At 51.4% G+C, this 21,193-nt stretch overlaps 3 non-coding genes across 3 annotated transcripts; 2 read left to right on the plus strand and 1 right to left on the minus strand.

Moving 5' to 3' along the window:
- Positions 1–1,227: 1,227 nt before the first annotated feature.
- On the minus strand, positions 1,228–1,300 carry TRNAA-UGC. The gene has a single exon. It is a non-coding gene; the product is annotated as a tRNA-Ala (tRNA).
- A 112-nt stretch (positions 1,301–1,412) lies between these two features.
- On the plus strand, positions 1,413–1,486 carry TRNAI-AAU. Its single transcript has one exon. It is a non-coding gene; the product is annotated as a tRNA-Ile (tRNA).
- Positions 1,487–9,641: 8,155 nt separating this feature from the next.
- Positions 9,642–9,714, plus strand: TRNAW-CCA. Its single transcript has one exon. It is a non-coding gene; the product is annotated as a tRNA-Trp (tRNA).
- Positions 9,715–21,193: the final 11,479 nt, after the last annotated feature.

Genomic DNA, 21,193 nt, shown 5'->3' on the forward strand with positions numbered 1-21,193 from the left:
AGGCCAAAAGTCAGATGGCCGACTCTCCCGTCCACCACGCTCATCAGGAGCCCTTAGTCGACAGGCTCGGAGAATGCGGGCATTGCCCCCCACTACCTCTCGCATGCAAAGTGAGCGCTCTGCCGCTTGAGCTAATTCCCCGCAGCTGGCCTGACTCTCAGGCACCGGGCAAAAAAAGGCAAGGGCTCTGTGGCCTTAAGCAGAACACAGCCTGAAATGGGGGCGGGGCGCTACCCAGAGCTGGGGAAGGGGGTCCGAGTCCCAGCCACGCTCCTCTGCACAAACACCAACGCTCCCTCCCTGGAGTGTGTCTGGGCTGAGAGTTAGCCCCTGAAACAAGCACCAAGCTTCAGAAGACAACGCAGGGATAGATCACTTGACGATTGCCTGCTCTGGCCATTGCCTCTGAAGCACCTGGCATCGATTACTGTCAGAAGACGTGATAGTGGCCTAGATGGACCATCGGTCTCACCCAGGAGGGCCGTTCCTGTCTTCACCACTTTCCTCTAACCCAAGCAAAGCCAGGAGCAGGCCCAGCTCAGCAACTCTAGCAGACTCCCTGGCCCCTGGCCCAACATACAGCAAAACGACCCTGCCTCCGCCAGGATAGACAGCCACCGACTCCCTCTTCCAGACCAACGCAGCCCTTCCCCGCTTTGGCTGTCTCCAAGCGGTCTGCGTGCTCTGCTCTGCTCCACGGCTGCCATGCTGCCTGAGATCAGGAGGCTGCGAGGTCTCACGGTCTCAGCTGAGCTGGTATCGCGTTCCACCCTGCCCATCTCCTCATTCCCTTCATGGACCCCTGGGATGTGAGTAATTCTGTATTTGAGTGGCTCTCCCTCCCGGCCAATGAGCTTGGCGTAGACTAGCAGGGAGGGAGGAGGAAAGGGATTGTGCTCCAGTGAGAGCTCAGAAAGAAAGGTGCAGGTCCCCCACTAGAGCCCAGCAGAGCAAAGCAGAGCAGAGCAGGCTGGAGAATGCGTGTATGGGTCTGACTACTTCTCCCCTGCTCTTCCATTTGAGCTAACTTCCCCCAGCTGTCTCCAGCCTCCCAGTCAGCGCAAGGGGGAGAAGGGCCGGGGAGGAAGAGCTTTGTGATCCGCAAGGGCTGGCCTTTTGGGAGGCCAAGCGGGGAGAGGGATGGAGGCCACTGGAGGAGCTGAGCCGGCTGACTGTCCATGGCTTCTAAAAGAAGGGCAAGAGAAGGTCCTGGGGCTGCCTTGCCGCTGGAGAATGCGGGCATTGATCCCGCTGCCTCTCGCATGCAAAGCGAGCGCTCTACCACTTGAGCTAATTCCCCTACCTTAGTAGGTGGTGTCTCGATCCATCCATTCGATAATGGAGGCCACATCGTTCTCCGCGCCAGCCGGTGACTCCTTCCAAAAGGGTCAGGCAAGAGCGGGCTTGCCATTGGTTGGCTAGCTCAGTTGGTTAAAGCATGGTGCTAATAACGCCAAGGTCATGGGTTCAAGCCCCATGCTGGCCACTCCAGGTGTAGGAGGGAGAGGGTGGCTTCTGCTCTTCTGGCTGACTGCTAGGGGTGGCAGGGGCCAGGAGCAGGCAAGAGCCCTGCTGGGCGCAGGCGCTGGGCAGGACCAAGGTCCTGACACCTTCCTTGGGCTCCCCTCCCAGGGCTCCTCGCTCCACCTGCTGCCTGAAAGGAACTTGGAGACGGGTGAGCCCGGCCGGCTGCCTTCCAGGCTCATAGGAGGCCAGGCTTGAGCTGCCTGCCTGCGAAGCCAAAATCTCAGGCCTGCCGGCTCGCCCCCATTGTCCACAGAGGGTTGACCTGATGGCCCGAATTCTTGCTGGCTGCCAGCTCCACCCAAATAGACCCGATGCTGGATCACGCTCCCCAGCCCAAGCCACAGAGGAAGGCTTAATACTCGTCACCCCAACCTAGGGGAGAGGCTTCACACTCCGCCGGTGCAGGGTGACCTTTGGGACTTCCCTGGACACCATCCTCCCACAGCCAGACCCCCCCAAGCCCACCCCTCCGACAGGTAGGAGCAGGAGGACCACTCCGCCCAGGGGCACCACCACTCGAATTCAGCTTCACTTGCTTTCTCTTCTACCCCTTTCCTCCCAAGTTATGCGCGCCTCACGGGAGCCGGCCCTGGGAAGACGCAGGCACGGCACTCTGACTGGCGCAAGCCAAACGCCCACACCGAGATTTTAGCACGGGCTCTTGAGGCACTGGAGGGACCCCATGCAGACGCACTGACGGAGCTAAGCTTTACGGCCAAGGGCCCTACCTGTGCAGAAAGCCAACTTGCTTGTGAAAAAGACGCCTCTTTCGGCTCCCCTTCCAAACTTCCAAATGCCTCCAAATGGGAAAACACACACACTGAAACACCCAAACGGTCCTAACGCTGGGGCCAGGCGAAAAAGAAAAGCAAGGAAAAGATTTCTAAATGGCCACCCTGCCAGAGTCGTACAGCTCTGCAAGTGAAACCCATGGGAGGGACATTACACAGAAAAGGGGAATGGAAAGCTGCCCAAATTGAGATGCTGTGGAAAGGTACAGCCCTACTCTTGCATGAGCTGGGGTTGTTGATATCCTTGCTGGTGTGGAAAGGCAGAGGTGGTTTTGAAGTTCTTCAAATTGTTGTTAGTGTTGCAATTGCTCACCCTAAGCTTATGCCATTAGATCTTTTTCATGGTGTATTTTGTTTTTGAGGGCTTGGCTACATTTGCAAGTTGCAGCGCTGGTGGAGGCTTTCCAGCGCTGCAATTATTCTTTGTCCACACTTGCAAGGCACATCCAGCGCTGCAACTCCCTGACTGCAGCGCTGGCTGTGCACCCGTTGGGGTATAAGGAATGCAGCGCTGGTGATCCAGCGCTGCTCATCAGGTGTGGACACACACCAGCGCTTTAATTGTCCTCCAGGGAATAAGGAGATATCCCAGAATTCCTGTTCAGCCACTCTGCTCATCAGTTTGCACTCTACTGCTCTGGCCTCAGGTGACCCGCCGTTTAAGTGCCCCGGGAATTTTAAAAATCCCCTTCCTGTTTGCTGCAGCCAGGTGTGGAGTGCAGTCAGTTAATCTTTCCAGGTGACCATGCCTCCACGCGGCAAACGAGCCCCAGCATGGAGCAATGGAGAGTTGCTGGACCTCATCAGTGTTTGGGGCAGGAAGCTGTGCAGTCCCAGCTGTAGGAATTATGATATCTTTGAGCAGGTATCAAGGTCCATGCTGGATAGGGGCCATGATTGGGACGCGCTGCAGTGCAGGGTTAAAGTAAAGGAGCTGCGGAGTGCCTATTACAAAGCCCGTGAGGGGAACCGCTGATCCGGCGCTGCCCCCACGACCTGCCGTTTTTACAGGGAGATGGACGTGATACTTGGGGGTGACCCCACTGCCAATCCGAGGACCACGATGGACACTTCTGAGCATGGTGGGGGACAGGAGGAGGAGGAGGTGGGGGGCGTGGAAACCGCGAGTGAAGCTACTGGGATGGGGGAAGACACCCCAGAGTCCCAGGAGGCATGCAGCCAGGAGCTCTTCTCAAGCCAGGAGGATGGAAGCCAATCGCAGCAGCCAGCAGTTGCTGAAGGACAAACAGAGGAGCAAGTTACCGGTAAGCGTCTTTTATTTTCAGGGTGGAAATGTTTCGGGAGAGGAGGAGGGTTTAGGGCTGCATACATGCATGCCTAGATGTGGAATAGCCCCTTGATGTGGTCTATCACGTCGCGGTAATCGGCTGCAGTAATCTCCTCAAAAGTTTCAGCCAGAGCGTGGGCAATGTGCCTGCGCAGGTTTATAGGGAGAGCCATGGTGGTCCTTGTCCCAGTCAGGCTAACGCGTCCGCGCCACTGTGCCGCGAGGGGTGGGGGGACCATTGCTAAACACAGGCAAGCTGCATAGGGGCCAGGGCGGAATCCGCATTGCTGTAGAAGACCTTCCCGCTCTTCCCTAGTGACCCGCAGCAGGGAGATATCTTCCAGGAGTAACTCCTGTGGAAAATGTTGGGAGACTGTTTAGTGCAGATCCCCCATGCAGCTGTTTGCTGTCCCCAACGCACAGAAACCCCTGCACAGCCCTGAAGCAATCTCAGTACCCCTGTCATAAATAGTTAGTTAAGGGTTAAGTTTCCACCTGTAAAGGGTTAACACATAGTACCTGGTGAACACCTGACCTGAGGACCAATCAGGGAAGAGAATTTAAAATTCCTAGGAGGGAACTTTTTCTCTCTGTTCATGTGTGTGTTGTTCTTAGCCGTTTGGAATTACAAGGGTCCAGATGTTTAATCAAGTCTTCTGCAAGTTTCCATCTTTCTGAACTAATTTTTTCTAGTCAGGATAGTGAGTATTAGAAAGGTACTTTGTGTCCTCATCTAATAATCCTATGTTTGCAATTCTGTGTGTTTGTTATTGATTATTCTTAATTCTGCCTGTATTGTTTGTACTGAGAAGGAGAGAAGATTCTCTCCAGAAATTAGTAAGGTTATACCCTATGAATGTCCAGCTTGGATTCATAGAGATTGTGTATTTTCTTGTTTTTCTTTTAATAAATTCTTTCTATAAAGATTTGATTAAATCCCTTCTACTGTGGATACAGGGGGAGGGGGCTAAGAAACTCTCTCTCGGTGGTGAGACAAGCTTATCTCCGGGCAGAGAGGGGAGGGAGGAGACGGGGAGGTTTCTCCCTCTGTGAGTTGATCTGTGTTTCCCCAGGGAACGTCTTTGGAAAGAGGAGGGGGAAAACGGGTGTCCCGGCCCACGTAAATTGACCGGGTGGTGGCAGCAAAAAGGAGACCTACCCTAGGATTTTAGGGTGGGGGGGGATACATGCTGGTCCTCAACTTGAAACCCCCCAGTTTCAAGTGAGGGTGAGACCATGACAACCCCTTACTCACCATTTCCTGTCTCCTGTTGTGTTATGTGTGGTCTTATTTGGTATGGGAAAAGAATGCTAAAGTGAACACTGAAAACTCCTTCAGTGTGTGGGAATTACTGTTTGGATGAGATAATTAACAATGTTACCCTGTTAAATGTTGCCATTTTTGCCTTCAAGAAGTGACCTCGACTGCTGGACTGCCCAGATCTACCACAGCACAGAGACTACAGAATCTGAAGAAAAAGCTTCGAAAAACCAGGGAAGACATGCTGAAAACAGTTATTGATCACTCTGCTCAAGAGAGTAAACAGCTGCAGGAGTGGAGAGAAAGGGAAAGCAGGATCAGCCAGAGGGACAGCAGGATCCACCAGAGACATTGGCAGAGAAACGCTGTGGCAAAGAGGAAAAGCACAGACCAGCTGCTAGGCATCCTGGCGCGCCAAGCGGACTCTCTCCAGGCACTCGTAGCTATGCAGGCAGAGCAGTCCCGTGCTGCCCCACCGCCCCCCCGTCCCAAATTTTATTCTCTTCTGCCCCAATGTTAGCTCCAAACCCCCTTCCCCAGCATCCAGGTTCTTACCACCACCAGCTGCCTCCAACACCTGTACGTTCACCAACCAGCCCTGAGAACTACGACCCTTACCCTCTGCACTCAACCCCCATCACCATGCAGTATATGCACCCTGAAGTGCAGCAGCCATTGCACAGCACTGCAGACAGGACATATGCAAACTTGTGACTGTACAGTTCACCCACCCACCCCCCTGCCCTAGGTTCCTGAAATGTTGTGTGTGTCTGTCAATGATGTATTTTTCTATTCAATAAAATAAATCTTGGCTTTGAAAACAGTCTTTATTATTGCATAGTGAAAGATACCTTATCCCAGTAAAGAAACAGTCACTGGAAATCATGTTAGGGATAATAGAATCCTAACAGTGTAACCACTGCACTTCACTCCCATGCAAGGCAGCAAACATTACTGTTGGCTTTCAGCCTCAAATTCTTCCCTCAAGGCATCCCTAATCCTTGTAGCCCTGTGCTGGGCTTCTCTAATAGCCCTGCTCTCTGGCTGTGCAAATTCAGCCTCCAGGACTTGAACCTCGGTGGTCCATGCCTGACTGAATGTTTCACCCTTCCCTTCACAAATATTATGGAGGGTACAGCATGCGGATATAACCGCGGGGATGCTGCTTTCCCCCAAGTCTAGCTTCCCATACAAGGACCGCCAGCGTGCTTTTAAACACCCAAAAGCACACTCCACAGTCATTCGGCACCGGCTCAACCTGTAGTTGAACCGGTCCTTGCTCCTGTCAAGCTTCCCTGTATAGGGTTTCATGAGCCAAGGCAGTAACGGGTACGCGGGGTCTCCAAGGATCACAATGGGCATTTTGATGTCCCCTACTGTGATCTTCCTGTCTGGGAAATAAGTCCCTGCCTGCATCTTCCTGAACAGGCCACTGTTCCGAAAGATGCGTGCATCATGCACCTTTCCAGGCCAGCCTGTGTAAATGTCAATGAAACGCCCACGGTGATCCACAAGCGCCTGGAGAACCATAGAGAAATACCCCTTCTGATTAACGTACTCTGATGCTAGGTGGGGGGGTGCCAGAATAGGAATATGCGTCCCATCTATTGCCCCTCCACAGTTAGGGAAACCCATTTGTGCAAAGCCATCCACAATGTCCTGCACGTTCCCCAGAGTCACGGTCCTTCTTAGCAGGATGCGATTAATTGCCCTGCAAACTTGCATCAACACGATTCCAACGGTCGACTTTCCCACTCCAAACTGGTTCCCGACCGACCGGTAGCTGTCTGGAGTTGCCAGCTTCCAGATTGCAATAGCCACCCGCTTTTCCACCGTCAGGGCAGCTTTCAATCTTGTGTCCTTGCGCCGCAGGGTGGGGGCGAGCTCAGCACACAGTCCCATGAAAGTGGCTTTTCTCATACGAAAGTTCTGCAGCCACTGCTCGTCATCCCAGACTTCCATGACAATGTGATCCCACCACTCAGTGCTTGTTTTCCGAGCCCAAAAGCGACGTTCAATGGTGCTGAGCATTTCCGTGAATGCCACAAGCACTGTAGTGTCACACGCGGCAGGCGACTCGATATCATCGATATCATCGTCGGACTCCTCACTGTCACTTTGGAGCTGAAGGAATAGCTCAAATGCCAAACGTGTTGTGCTGACGACACTCATCATCACAGTCCTCAGCAGCTCGGGCTCCATTTCCAACAGAAATCGCGATTCACAGACAGAGAGTAAAAAACAGACAGAGACTCACAATGGCACCAAACGTGGCCGGAAAGACTGTGAATGCTGGGATGTGAAGCGATGCACCACAGGGCGTTGGCACAGGAAGCGGAATGAGCCACACACTTCCTTCCCCTTCCCACAATACTCAGCGCCAAAATGGGACGAGGTGCTCTGTGGGATAGCTGCCCACAATGCACCTCTCAATACAGCGCTGGAAATGCTGCAAGTGTGGCCACACTGCAGCGCTGGTAGCTGTCAGTGTGGCCACACTCCAGCGCTGGCCCCTACACAGCTGCATGACCAGCGCTGTAACTCCCAGCACTGCAACTTGTAAGTGTAGCCAAGCCCTTTGGAGGGTAACATTCTGCTGCCAACATGGAAGGACATCGGTGCAGGCCCAACAGAGACCCAGCTCGTCCTTGTGCCCAGCTTTCCTGGCCAGTTACCGCCATAAGCTACGAACCCAAGCTGCAAACTCAAGTCACAAACTCAAGCTATCTTCAGGACTGGTAACTATGCAGCAGCTGCAGAACATCTGATGGATGTGTGTGTGTATAGGTATTGGGTATAATGTGTGTGTATAAGGATTAACATATTAGTTATTGGTCATAAATCAAATTGTTATCATAATAATTGTGGCATCTTTGTCTTGCCCCCCGGAAAGATCCTGTGTAGCTTTGGCTGTCCAACACTTGTGGCTTGTCCGGGCAGGCTCCAGGCAGGGGACACCAGGTGCTGCTGGGCGGTTGCCCCCCAACACCACAGCCGGGCGGCCAGAAGCAGCAGCAGCAGCGGGGTCATAGGGGGCGGGGCGCTGCCATGGCGGGGCCCGTGTCCCGCTCTCCGGGGCTCCACTCCCTCTGGGGCTACTCTGCCCCGGCTCCTCAGCCTCCTGCCGGGACAGTCCCCCGGCTCTGCCCTCCCAGGTCCCAGCTGGTCCTGGAGGCGGGAGCCCTGGCTGGAGGGACCCTGGGCTGAGGCCTGGCCCGGGAGCCCCCCGACCCTGCCAGCACCGGACCAGCTGGAGGTGAGGGGGGAGTAGGCAGAGTCAGCACTGGTGGGGGGGTGCCCAGCACTGGGGCAGCAGAGGGTGTGGGTGGGGGGGGCACTGGTGCAGCAGGTGAGAGCCCAGGGCTGGGGTGGAGGGCAGCCAACTTTTTTTTTGCTTGGGGCGGCAGAAAGCCTGGAGCCGGCCCTGCAGGTGGGCCGGAAGCCCCCACGCTGTTGTCCTGCCGGGGAGCTCAAAGCCAGGTACTTGCCTCAGGTAAAGGAGCTTCCAGAGGACAAGCTGCCCCCTGCACAGAGAGGGATGAAAGTACTTGTCAAAGCCCAGGATTGAACCAAGGACTGGGAGATTTTCAATCTAACGCTCACCCCACTGAGCTGCTTTGGCAGCTGCATAGGGCTGCTGTGGTTTGATGCTTCTCTGCCCGAGATATTTTTGCCGCAGTTGCACACAAAAAGGACGTCATTGGGAGGTGCCCATGAAGACAAGACTCGCTTTTGCCTGCCTTGCTCAGCTTGACTTGCTGCCTCACCCCGTTCCTGCCCTAGTGCCCGGGTTGACCTGGCGGTGGAAGGGGACGGGGGGCCAGTGGCGCGGGGAGGAGGTTAAGCTGGACCCTGAGCTAGACTTGACCCTGGCGGTGAGAGTCTGGCCACCACTTGCCGCCCCACCCTGTTGTCCTGGCTTCCCCCACTGGGCGTCATTTCGGGAGGGAAGTGGGGCTTCTGCCTCCCCTCCCCGATTTTCACACCGCAGAGGAGTGCGAACAGGAAAACGAACGGCTGCTCTACACCCCCACCGGAGGAACCCGGCGCCCTTAGCTGCTTCCCTTGCTCCCCCCCAGCTATGCTACTGAGTGGAAGCGTCCTGTGCCCATAACACAGAGATCGATCAATCAAAACCCTCTTCTGCCAGCACCAGGCCTCCTGCTTCTTACACTGGGCCTGCAAGCGAGGGGGCGGCTGGCACAGCACCAAGAGTCTAACCTGTGAGGCAGGAGGCGGCTGACGCCCGCAGCCTGCTGGGGAGCTCCCAGAAGTAATTATGGACAGAGACTCCTCAATGCCCTTAGTAACAAGGGTTTGGGGGTCACTGAGGCCAGTAAGGGGGTCACTATGTCGGCCTTATAACCCTGGGTGTCAGGTCACTGTGTAGCTTTGATCTAGAGCTCGGATTCCAACAACCGACCAGCAGCCCACAGCCTCCCCCTGGGTCTGCCCCACCTGGTTCCTCCTTACAGGCCGACCTTACCCCCCTTCCAGCCCCAGATTCACCCCTAATCATCCTACTGCCACTCAGAGCCACAGCCGTGGAGGTGCTGAAGGAGGGAGTGGTGACTCCAGGGTGGGGTTCTTCTCTAAAGATGGCTGGCAGAAAGGTGGTGCTCAGCTCTGTCAGCCACCTGCCCAGGTGCCTCGCTGCCAGGGGATGCAGACGTTTCTGTAAGGCCATTAAATAGGGTGTTTGGCTTCTGAGTGAATGTGAGGAATGTGCAATCCTCAGAGGGAATTTCCGTCCTTCTTTCCACTGCTCTTCAGGGCCCCAGTGGCCTAATGGATAAGGCTTTGGCTTCCAAAGCCAGAGATTGTGGGTTCAAGTCCCATCTGGGGTAGAAAAACTCCTTTCTTCTTTTATATTGCAACAAAGCCTTGGTGTTATTTTCCCCAAGGAAGCTGGGAGACATTTGAACCCAAAGTACTGGATCTTCGGAGCAATCCCCCAGAAACAGCATCTTCCACTTGACAAATCCTTTCTAGACCCATCAGTAGGAAACACTTAATACTAGTAAAGAATCCTGTGGCACCTTATAGACTAACAGACGTTTTGCAGCATGAGCTTTCGTGGGTGAATACCCACTTCTTCGGATGCAAGCAGGATTCTTTGTTGCTTTTACAGATCCAGACTAACACGGCTACCCCTCTGATACTTAATACTAGTGTTTGTCTGAGAATAGAAGGAAGGGGAGTGTTTACTCCGACACCTCAGTGAGTGACACAGACAGAAAGAGCAAGGCTGTCCTGAAAGAGAATGGATCTGTCTGGAGACAAAGCAGAACCTGAGAATGAGCAACAGTGTGAAAAGAAGAACTTCAAATGTGTGTTAGGTGTTAGATAGGTTGGTCTGACAAATTTCAAGAAAATACCAATGCTCGTAGACTGATGCGGACACTAGCTGCTTCTGATCTTTTACTGAGACTTAATTGAGAAATATTTTCCTTAACTATGTTATGGAATATTGGGTGGGCTGTGAAGGCACCATTTCTCCTGCTTTCGCCCTTTGAGACAACACGGCTACATGGCATGCAGCCAATGCTCACCTTCCAGTCAACTGCTAGAGAAGACAACACAGACAGGGATGGCAGCAGGGCAGACTGGAGCTCCACGGAGATGGTGGGACCAGGTCTCATCAACGGGGAGGTGGCCACCCGACCATGCACCAGGCTGAGCCAGCAAGTGTGGTGTGTGCTCCACGGTGCCCCTACTCACTGCACATGGTGGTGGAGGGCAGTTACTGAGTTCGGTTGGTCTGGCAAATTTAGGGCTTGGCTACACTTGCAGAGGTAGAGCACTGGGAGTTAAACCACAGCAGGGAAACCACTGCTGTGTGTTCACACTGACAGCTGCAAGCGCACTAGAGTGGCCACATTAGCAGCTCTGGCAATGCCACAGAGAGCAGTGCACTGTGGTAGCTATCCCAGTGTGCAAGTGGCTGCAACATGCTTTTCAAATGGGGGACGGGGTTGGAGTGTGACAGGGAGTGTGTTGTGTGTATGTGGGGGGAGTGACAGTGTGTTAGGGGGGCTGAGAGTGTGTCAGCATGCTGTCTTGTGTGTTCGGACAGCAGCAGACCCCCACCTCCCCTCATACACACTCACAACAGCAGCAGCATTCCACACTAATGGTTGCTTTGTCCCAGAGCAGATAAGCAGCTGGCTGTCAGAAACGGAGCTTTGAAAGGGGATATCCGCATGCCTGCAGCCGATTTCAAAACAATGACTAGAGTGGGTACTTGACTTCAGAGGATTATGGGATGTTTCCTGAGGCCAATCACAGTGCAGTAACACAACACGTCATCCACCCTGACACCCGGGCATTTCAAATATGAATTTGTCTCTTTTCACCTTCCAGCCGTTGGGTCTTGTTATGCCTTTCTCTGCTGGATTAAAGAGCTCTTTAATAGCCAATCTTTTCTCTCCATTAAGGCCCTTCAACGCTTCAATGAAGTCACCTTTCAATCTTCTTTTGATCAGCTAAACAGGTTGAGCTTGTTTAATAGCTCACTAGAAGGCATTTTTCTCCAGCCCTCAGAACATTTGGTGGCTCTTTGCTGCCCCAGCTCCAATTTCATAACATCTTTTTCAAATGAGGACACCAAAACTGGAGGCAGTATTCCAGTATCAGTCTCACTGATGTTGTGTCACCTCCTGTGATGTTATTGACATAATCTGTAACTGCATAGATCACCATTGGGACCACTGTTCTATATTTGCAGCCAATATGGTAGAAAGGTTGTCGTGTAAGGGGTCTATGGAGAGGTTCTGATTGGCTGATTATAATGATGCTATCTCTAGATGTGTATCATTTTTGTAGTTGACGTTATGAATATTGGGTCTATGCTGCCCGTATTTCAAACTTGTGCTCTGCTTCCAGGGAACACCCCAGCCAGACAAGTTGGTGTCAGTTCTGCCTAGCCTGCTTGATGGCCCATTAAGGACCATCAGCTATACAATCGTCCCATTGAGAGAAGGCAGATACGCCTTGTGCCTCAGCAAGGTATGCAGGGACCTGCCTATGGACACAACTCTTAAGTTTTTCTATGCCACATGCTGGATAGAGTGTCCTTGAGAGAAAGAAAGCAAAGACCACATGGCAAGAGACTATACAAGGCTGATGCCTCATCTCCATCTTGTCTTCAATCCTGCTTCATACCTCTGGAGGGACTTTGCTACAAACTGAAGCTCTAGACAAAGGACTGAATGACCCATCCCAGCTGTGGATGGACTCCAGAGACTTGATTTGAACCTGCAGTTTATTCCATCACTGCTACAAGTCTGAACCAAGAACTTTGCCATTACTAAATGTGAAGGGTTAAAATCCATGTGAATTTTACATAACAACCTGGTGTATGGATTGTGCCAGCTCTTTTCCAGACCCAAAGTCCAGAGTATGGTCAAGGGACCAGAGGCCTAGAAAATCGTGATCAGCTAAGAGAAAGCTGGGTAAACAGAAAGCCTTGCTTGCTAAGATAGGCCTGGTCAGCAAATTGCCAGGTGTTGGAGCTAAGAACTAAAGAATTGTGTCTTATTCAGAGTTGCAGATTGAACAAAGAATCCTTGTTCCTATTGTGTTAGTCCCTTCTGTAGGGAGACGGTCTTCCCACAGATCCAGCCTTGAGTTTATGAGAAGTTGGCACATGTCAGTATAAGATATGGCATCCTTCCACCTCCCTTCCCAGGAACCATGTAGTAAGTTTTTTGGCAGAAGGGGGTTGTAGTGAAAGGACGTTTGAGAAACTCTGGCATAGAGCAGCTCCATTAATGAGCTGCAGTGACATAGACTCAATGTTTGAAATGTTGACTTGTCCTTAGCCTCTGAATACGTCTAGACTTGGCGCACTGTGGGTGATCTGATACTGAAAGTACAACCATGAAGATACCACACACCAGCCTTGCCTTTCTAGCAAGAATCAAGCCTCCACAGAAAGACACCCATGGTTTTCTAGCCCAGCTCCCTAAGCCCTCCGCCACAACCACTTAACACAGGGGCCTTTCTACACTATGGTTCTGTTCTCACTGAAAGGTCATTTCCAATTGTTTGCTCAGACCAGTTTCCCCAGCACACTCACTGCTGTGCAGCTCTGTACGTGTGGCCATGGCTGAACAGCAAGAATTCCTGCCCATTTCCCTACTGGCTAGAGCATGGTTAGAGTGTGTTTGTGGTTAAAGATGTTGCTGTAGATTGTTCATTCCCTGCCTTGGGAATTCAGACAGTCGCTTTTCCCGTCATATCGTCAGCACCTCTGTGATTCCAATAGCAGGGGCAGGTTTTCTCTGGGCACTGAGATTTTGCAGGGAGTTGGTGGCTCCTTTCTTTCCTCACCCTGGAGTAAACTCAGCTTTTTATTCCATCCTTGATGACTCATGGAATAACAACAGCAACATGAAAAGGAGAGGGAATATCTCACTGCCGGGGTTGGGGTTGGGGGGAAGGTGGACACATCCCCTCTGTTTGAGCATTGCCATTGCAGGAGAGAAGGTTTCAATGGAATCGAATGCCCTGGCTCAGACAAGAGACACAGGGAGGTTTTGCTGTTCATGGATCCATGCAAAGGAAATTGTGTCTCTCTGTGAAAATGGGGAGGGAAATGAAACGCCCACATGGTGGTGCCTAAGGCAGAAGAGACCCCTATAGGATTAGAACAGGATAAGTTCTCAAGCAGCATGTTTCTTACTTTGCCCATCTGTCAATTTTGATTATCGATGGAAATATTTTGCCATTGGGTTGTGTGTTTACACAGAAATTGACATTCACCAACAAATACGTAATTCTTCCAAGCCTGCCTAGTCTGCTGATGGTGAGTTTAGAGGGACAGAGCCACTCTTCCCACTCCTCATGCCAGGCCTGTGCTCTCCAGAGTGTCAACTTCCCTTACAGCTGGGATCCTTCCCTGATCTCCCTTCAGACGTCTGCCCCCCATCCCCACTTCTGGGATCCCCTCTGAACACTGTCCAACTCCCCTGCTGGCAGGATCCCTTCCCATTCCTTTCATTTCCTGCCTCCCCTCTGAGCAAAAGCTCTAGACTGCTGCCACACTAGGAATTGAACCCAAGGCATCTAGGGAAAAACCAGGAATTCTTACCACTAGATCATATGGGACTTGTACAAGCAATAATCCATTTACACATTCACTAACACATTCACATTCATTAACATTTAAAAGTAGCCTTTCAAAAAACTTCAAAAACAGACTTCAAAGAGAAATTGCAGAGTCACAATTTATTTGCAAACTTAACACCATTAATTTGAGCTTGAATAGGGACTGGGAGTGGCTGGCTCACTACAAAAGCAATTTTCCCTCTCTTGGTATTGACACCTCCCCATCAGTTATTGGCAGTGGACCATATCCACCCTGACTGAATTGGCCTTCAACACTGGTTCTCCCCTTGTAAGGTCCCTTCATGTCATGTTCCAATATATATTTATGCCTGTATCTGCAATTTTCACCCCATGCATCTGAAGAAGTGGGTTTTTGACCCACGAATGCTTATGCCCAAATAAATCTCTTAGTCCTTACGATGCCACCAGACTCCTCGCTGTTTTTGTGAAATAAAAGCAAAACGCATTCTAAGCTGATCTTAACCCTTTCAGTGCCCTTACAAACTTAGATGTTTCTCACCACAGGCTGGCTGGTTGCTTTTCAGCCGGGGTCTCCCCTTTGATCAGCTCCTCAGTCGCTTGGTGTGGTGATGGCTGTAGGTGGAGGTGGAAGAGAGAGATAAAGCCTGGCGAATGACTCTCCTTTTATCATGTCCTTCCTTCCCCATTGGCTTTGTGGCCCTCTTCAGAGTCAGGTGAGCATCACTGTGTCTCTCCAAGCAAGGTTGAGCAATTCCCCTCGTGTGGCCTCATGCAGGTGATGGCTGATTCCCCCAACTTACAGCATAGTGACAACCATACTGCACAATTCTCATAACTTCATATGCATGAATGGTATACATAGATCGGTAGATAAATGACTTTCAGCAGATCATATCCTTTCCCCTGATATGAACCTGAACCAGAGCAGTTCCACAGTTTGGGATTGTACCCAACGGATCCCACCACACAGAGATCCTGCTGTGACCAGCCGTGGTAATACTGTGCTTAGTGCTCTGCCTTGTAGCTTCAACAGCTGCACATGCAAGATGAGTTACAGTGACCTTGTTTCCATGTTTATCCAAAGCCTCCTTTTGACAGTTGTCAGCAAAAAGACCCGTTTCTTTTGCAAGGATTTGTATGGCTAGCCAGAGTCGGGCTTCTCCGTTAACAAAAAAGATTGACCAAAAGGTGACAAGAGGAGGCACGTTCAGCAAGGCAGCACTGGATGCTGGATCCTGAATCTGCTCTTTATCCAGCAGCTCTCTTGGCAAGCTCTGCCATGGTGCCATGCTCTGGGACTTCTCCCCTAATTGCTCCATTTTTCATCAACAATAACATGAAAGGTGAAAGGACAGTCATTCTCCATTTCCTGCAAGCCCTGCAGAGAACCCTCTAGAAGGGGCTCTGTGCACAGATATCCCCAGCGAATCGCATGGGCGCACGACACAGGCTCTCCTGTCACAGCAAATTGCAGCCGGAGCAACCTCCTTGCCAATGCCAATAGCCTTTTGATCAACTCCAGACTGAGGATTTGATTCTGTCCAATACTCTGCTGGAAAGAAGCCTTTTCCTTCACAAGCAATTACTTGGATTGTCAAGGGAGGTCTCTTCTGTTTCCTAGGAAGGCACAGGAAAATGTGAGCAGAGGAGACAAAAGCTATAGAACAAGGCACCACTGGGAGATAAACTCAGGATCTCCTGTTTACTAGACAGGGTCTTTAGCCTACTAAGCCATGGTGCCTTCCCCAAGAAGACATTTGCAACCATTCTACTTGATGGTCCAAGACTACACCTTCAAATTCCAAAGTAAAAATGTTGCTCATTTCCATCAAGACTTGCAGACCTTGAGCAGGCTGGCTCAGTGCACAGAAAGCCACAGCTGAGCTGACAAAGGGCTTCTAACATCCGCTTCTCCCACAAGCTGCTGTGATCAGATACTGATTAGTGCTCTGTGTTTCAGTCACAGCAACTTCAGCTCAACTCTGAGTCATGGTAACCTTTCCATCAGCTCCAGACTTACTATTTAACACTTTCTAAGACTTAGCTGCAAGGAAGAGTCTCTGTGTCTTGAACAAGCACTTACAAGGATTGTGCAGTGAGGTCTTTTCTTTTCATGAGAAGAAATAAAATAAAAGAAAGGAGCCTGAAAAAAAGCCAGGTTGAGCAAGGAAGAACTGGCAGGCCAAGCCAGGATCTCCTGGTGAGTAGGAAGGCTCTTCAGCCAACTCTTCCCAAAGATCACTATCCAGAGGCCACTTCCCACAGAGTCCAATTATGGTTACAGACCCATCCTGAAATTAGAGCAGGATATTTTAAAGCTTATTCTCACAGTACAGTAACACAATTCAACCATGTCGGCACAGAGGAGAAAACACTCCTTCATTTCATAGTTATTGCTACTGATCTCACTGACAAACTTCCTTTTCTCGGGGCTGCTCCCAGCACTTTAGGGAGTTTTTCCTCTTCTCCCTTCCAGCTGTGGTGACGGGACTGCAGCAGCTCCCCGGATGGCCGGCTTTGCTCTTTCACTTACAGCCTTCACTTCTTTGGCTGAAGCTGTGTTTGCCACCAGTTTAATCCATAGCTGAGACCTCAGGTACCAGCAGCTAGTTACAAAGGCTCAATTCCCATCACCATCAGTGGGAGGTTCTCCTGGGCTGCCAAGGCTGCAGGATTTGACCCATGGACAGTTAAGGTGCTACAGCAGCTACATTCTTATGTGGTGAGTCCTGCAGCCTATTACCAAACTGCTCTGCCATAGTCTGCAGGGCAGCTTGACTTTTTGAGACTCTGCCAGAAGGGAGACCCTGGAGGAAAGAAGGAAAATGTCCTCAGCAGTCACAGCCGGCAGGAGCAGCAAAGACTGAGTATCAGACACACTTTTTCACCAGGACAGTAAATGTGCACGACCCCCTGATATATTCTCAGTTCACTCCCCCTCCCAAGGAAGCCCTATTCTGCTCTATTACACTCTCATGGGATGAGAGGGAAGGTCCTCTCATGGGTAAATAACTGGTTACAAGGTAGGAATAAATGGTCAGTTTTCAAAATGGAGAGAGGTCAATAGTGGTGCCCCCCAGGGCCTCTGGGATAAGAGCTATTCAACATATTCATAAATGATCTGGAAAAAGGGGCAAACAGCGAGGTGGCTAAATTTGCAGATGATCCAAAAATACTCAGAAAAGTTAAGTCCAAAGCAGCCTGCGAAGAGTTACAAAAAGATCTCACAAAACTGGGTGAAAGGGCAACAAAATGACAGATTTGTTGATAAATGCAAAGTGATGCACATTGGAAAACATAATCCCAACTATACATATAAAATGACGAGGCCAAAAATAGTTGTTGCCACTCAAGTGAGGGATTTTGGAGTCACTGCGGATAGTTCTCTGAAAACATCCACTCAGTGTGCAACAACGGGCAAAAAAGCAAAGAGAATCTTGGGAATCATTAAGAAAGGGATAGAGAATAAGACAGAAAATATCATATTGCTTATGGCCGACCACATGCATTGGCCTCCCCTCAGGCAGGGGACTTATAGGCCCTTCTGCCAGTTGGTGTTGGCAGCAGCAAGGGCTGGGTTCAATGTCTAGGGGAGGAGAGCAGCAGAGAGGGAGGAGGAGAGAGAGTCCCAAGAGCAGAGTGCAAACCAACCAGCTGAGGGTCTCACAGGAGTCCTGAAATAACAGCAGCTCCAAGTCCCATCAGGGCCGCCCAGATGGTGGAGTAAGTGGGGCAATTTGCCCTGGTCCCCGCAGGGGCCCCCACAAGAGTTTTTTGGGGCTCCTGGAGCAGGGTCCCTTCACTAACTCCGGGAGCTCTGGAAAACTCTCGTGGGGTCAGGGCCTCTGGAGATACTTCCACTCTGGGTCTTCGGCAGCAATTCGGCGACGGGGGGTCCTTCATGAATGAAAAGTGACTTCATTGAAGTGTTGAAGGGCCTTAATGGAGAGAAAAGATTGGGTATGAAAGGGCTCTTTAATCTCGCAGAGAAAGGCATAACAAGACCCAATGGCTGGAAGGTGAAAAGAGACAAATTCATATTACAACTAAGGCACAAATATTCAACAGCGAGGATGATTCACCACAGGAACAAGCTACCAAGGAAAGTGGTGGATTCTCCATCTCTTGATGTCATTTAATGTAGACTAGCTGCCTTTCTGGAATATGTTGCCTCCAAAAGTAGCTCTGGTGTCATACAGGAGGCCTGTGATATGCAGGGGGTCAGATTAGCTGCTCTAATGGTCTCTTCTGGCCATAAAGTCGACTAATTTCTGAAAAACTGAGTGTAGCATTGGGAGCAGTGTCTGATGTTTTCCTGTCTAGCCGGCTTGCTGCCTAGAACGAACGCTCCTTGAGTGGGGTGATCCACAGGGAGTAGCTCAAACCTCCAAAGTGCCTGGCCAGGGGCAGGACATTAGCACAGGAAGGGAGGGGTGTGGCAGTGACATCACAAAGGCTTTTTGCAGGACCTCAGACTATTGGTCAAAGGTGGTGGGGAGGTGGTGACCTCACAGAGAGATGCTGACATCAGCCAGGCAGGAGAGGGGCGAGGGGCCAGGGAAACCTCAGAGACTCCTGTGGCTTTGCTTCAGCAAGTCTCCTTCTCCAGGTCTCTCTTTGAGGACTGAGAGAGTATTCGGGTTCACGGACATGAGCGCCAGGAGGAACCTCTTTCGAGTTTTCTTCTTCCCTTTTAGTGATTTTACTAGAAAACAGCCGTCTCTGTTTAGAAGGTAAGAGCCTCCTCGAGGGAAGGGGTGTCATGGGGGCGTCACAGTTTGGATGCCGGTGCCCCCCCCCCCCAATGTATGGAAGTTCCCGCCACCCTGCTCTGTGTTCGCAGGGCGGGAGAGAGCAGCATCCACGGCAGTGATTTGCTCCTGGCTGCTGGAGCAGAGCAGCAGGCTCAGCTGTCAGAACTTCCCAGAGCGATGAAAGGGGAGGGGCCCATGGCTCTGTAACAGGAATGCAGGGCAGGCGAGTTCACGGCCGGCATTGTGGGATACTGGAGGAGGCCAGTTATGGTGATATAATGAACAGCAGCGTCTACTCTGTCACTTTAAGTTTGCTGCAAAAAGCTCTAGACCTCTCATCAAAGTCGTTTTATTTTGTCACCAAAACAGGGCAGTTTTGTCACCAGACGTGGCATTGCAGTGTGTGCACCAGCCACAAGCTGCTGACTGAGGGAGCTTAGTGTGTTTTTCACACACCTGAGCAATATCATTCTGCTGAAACAACTTTGTAGTGCAGACCTGGCCAAGGATTCTCACTCACTCACTCTCTCTCTCTCTCTCTCTCTCTCTCTCTCACACACACACACACACACACACACACACACACACACACACACGGAAAACCTCACCTGCTCCTCTGCTTTGCAGAATCCAAACACAAGCAAAGCTTGTCAGGCCCCAGTGGGGATGGCAGGGAGTCAGGTGTGGGCAGAGACTGTGCTGTTGCCACAGGCAGGCACCATGGCTTAGCTGGCTAAAGCACCTGTCTTGTAAACAGGAGATCCTGGGTTCAACTCCTTGTGGTGCCTTGTTGATTACCTTTTGGGGCACCTGGTATTGGTTACTGACAGAGGACAAAACACAGAGCTAGATGGGCCTTTGGTCCAGCCCAGTCTGGCTGTTTAAATTACACTGATAACAGAATTACTGAAAGTTTGGGTGTTAAGAGCTGATAGGTCAGTGTTCCAGCCTGTCACAGATGACCCCCCTCCCTCTGGGACAGGGGCAGGTCTGGGATCTCACACCAAATGGCTCATTGTGGCTGCCAGAACCTGTGGGCAGCTCATTTGGCTGATGGCAGAGAGTCAGGTGTGGGCAGGGCCGGCTCTGGCTTTTTTGCCGCCCCAAGAAAAAAAATGGGGTGGGGCCACCGGAGCAACAAAACAGGGGGGAAAAACGGCAGGGGTGGAGCGGCAAAGTGGGGGTGTGTGGGGGGATACAGCGCGGCTGAAGCGGCAAAGCGGGGGGGGGACACGACGTGGCTGGAGTGGCAAAGTGGCGGGAGACAACACAAAAACGGTGGGGCTGGAGCAGCAAAGCAGGGGGGTGAGGGGAAAAACAACGGCGCGGCCAGCAAAGCAGGGGAAAAACAAAAAAAACCCCTACAGAGTGGCCGGAGCCAGGGGACTCCCTGTGCTGCAGAGTGCTCGCCCGGTCTAGTGGGGGGGGGGAAGGGGAGGGAGCGGAGGGAGAGAGAAGGGGGGTGGCCAGCGCTTCAGCGGGACACTCACCACGCGGCCCCGACCGCCGCCTGGCACCCTCACTCCTTCTCTAGACTAACCAGTCCTAATATACTGTAACATGGTTATATTCCACCTCCTTCACTGGTTACACCCAACAAAATTAATTATACAGCAGACAGAAACAATCACAGAACCAGACAGAGACCATGCAAATAAACATACAAAACAATACAGAAGGGAGGATTTCACAACTACATCTGTACAACCATAAGGGTTTTCCAGCTGTGTCTATTGATAAGTGAGTTCTTGCCAGACAGGATGCTACCAAACTAAGTTTCCCTTTCTCTGGAGGTGATGGAATATCAGGACAGGATTGTATTCCTAACAGCCCAATCGCACCTTATTTCAGTGTGACTAGTTGGGAATGTGTGAATGTGACCATACACTTCCCACCTTATGGCTGCCTTTGCTGCTTAGCCGAAGAACCAGGCCTCAGACTGTCACAGTAAGAGAAGGCCATTACACAGACAGACAGTGATTTTTTATTCTCTCTTTTATATCTTTATAACTAGCTAAGTGATAAAAATACACCTAAATTCTTAAAGTACAGGCCTTTGCAGACAGGCCTGAATATCTGTATCCTAACAGTCCTCGAGGTCAGGCAGCCTCTGGGTAAGGGGGTGGGGACTCAGATCCTTCCACAGGCCAATTCCACCAGGGTCATGTATAAACCAGGGAAGTTCCCCACAATAGCCAGACGTGAACCCCCTGTACACTTGTGCTCTGTCCTCATTGCTTCTCTGTCTCTCTTCCCCCCACCTCTGCTGCTCCCCCTCTGGGCTTTCTCAGCACCTGGCCCCACAGCGCTTCCCGCCACCCAGAGACTGCGTGTTCTAGGCCTGCTCCTGTGGATGTGGCCTCTCTCCTGATTCCTGAGGAAAGGAACCTTTCCAGGAAATGGCCACAGCTTCTGGGAATCCCTGTGTGGCTGTGAACAGCGTTTGGCTCCTGGCACACAAGGCAACTTAAAAGCTGAG

Source organism: Mauremys reevesii, unplaced genomic scaffold (genome assembly GCF_016161935.1).
Source record: "Mauremys reevesii isolate NIE-2019 unplaced genomic scaffold, ASM1616193v1 Contig92, whole genome shotgun sequence".
Lineage (NCBI taxonomy): Eukaryota > Metazoa > Chordata > Testudines > Geoemydidae > Mauremys > Mauremys reevesii.